Here is a 1,833-nt window from a genome sequence, read left to right on the forward strand (position 1 = left end):
TAGTAAATCTAACCTAAGAGAGCCGTACTAGTAAGGCATAACACTTCTGGGTTCTTTATTAAATGTTCCATATTTTTCCTACTAGGGCTGGTTAAAACTCAGATGTCTCTCATCATTGTAGGAAGTCTTATAATTGTTTAGCTTACATCTTGTTTTCTGTTTGATTGTTGTTTGGTGGTGGTGGTGATTTTGGCGGTGGTGATGGTAGTGTGTGTAAACACACTCTTCAGATTGTTTAAGTTACAGTTTGCAAAGCTTCACTTACATTCACAGCTTAATATTCAGACTGAAATACATAAAACTTCCATGCAGATTTCGGTTTCCTTTTCTGTGTAGCTTCCTTCTCTCTAGTTTTCAGTTCTATACATTTTCACTGTCTTGAGCCTTCCAAATTTTGACTTCTCTCTTCTCAACCAAAGGAAACCAAAGACCAATTTGTATTTCTTAAACTACTCTTCCTATGCCAAGTTCCAGATAGTGCTGTGGGCAGAAAAGCAGACCAATGCTAGGTTTTGTCTCATTTGAATATTTCTATCAGAGAACAAGGTCCTCTTTGCTTATTGTCTATTATCAAAAAAACTGTGTAGTGTTTTTAATGTTTACCTCAAGATGGGGAGTATAATATTAGACATTGCCTCATAGATAAAAATGGAAATCTTTCATATTCATTTTTCATATGCATGATAGATACGGCTGGTCTAGCTCAGTCAGGGACATATCTTGGCATTTTTACCAGGATTGTGCTAAACATATAAGCTTATTTCAGTAGAATTGTCATCTTTGCAATGTTAAATTATCTTATCCCAAAACAAATATCTGTTCCTTTTTCCAAATAGACTTTTGTGTCTTTATCAATGTTTTAAATATTTCATCACATTTATTTTTAAAACTTTCAAAATATATTTCTATTTTATACTTTTTTCTTGCTATTATAAATATATTTTGTTTTATTATATTTTCTAAGTGGTTATTTTTGAGTATATGAACTGCTTGTTGTATATTTATTCACTGCTACATCTTCAATTCATTTATGTTTATTAATTATTCATGGATATTCCAGTTATCCAAACAAATCATTCACAAAGAGAAAAACTTTATTACTTTTTTGGAATTATTTTATCTCCAGTTTTTTTATTTCCTGTCTAATTGCATTGTCTGATATTTTGAATAAAATGTTAAACAGCAAGGGACTATTCTGTGAACAACTCTGCCCTTTTTCTATCCTTAGTGGAAATGCTTCAAAGTTATTCCCATTAAGAAGAGATGTAAGTCCATAATGAGATATATGTGCTTTGCAATGGTAAGAGTCTATGAATTAATATAAAATGTGTGTTTTTATCAGAAATGATTATTAAAATTTTATGAAAGCCTTTTCAGCATCTATGAAAATAATCACATTTTTCTTTAGGTCTATTAATGTGGTAACATTAATATTTTAATTATCTATTCCCTCAATCATAAAATACCATCATGTGTATAACCAGGTCTTTTGAAAAATAGCTTTTGGGTGACAAAATACAAATAAAAAGTAATATTATTTATATAAATATTTTAAAAATCTCAGAATCAATAAACTATGATACTTTATGCTTAACAAATAAGATCTGTCTAATTGAACCTCATTTGTAAGTCATATTGAACTAACGCTGAATAAAACAGCAGATCAATTTTCATTTGTATTTAATAGATATGGAACAAAGAGCATCATCTTATATCACTGAGAAGCTATACAGCTTCATTTGATCATTGTTCTGTATAATAGACCTCATCCTCAGTTTACAAATTTATATTTATTAGAAAACTAAAATGATGCTAAAGTTACAGAATAACAGA

This window comes from Rhinopithecus bieti, unplaced genomic scaffold (assembly GCF_001698545.2).
Source record: "Rhinopithecus bieti isolate Rb0 unplaced genomic scaffold, ASM169854v2 scaffold_29391, whole genome shotgun sequence".
In the NCBI taxonomy this organism is placed as follows: Eukaryota; Metazoa; Chordata; class Mammalia; order Primates; family Cercopithecidae; genus Rhinopithecus; species Rhinopithecus bieti.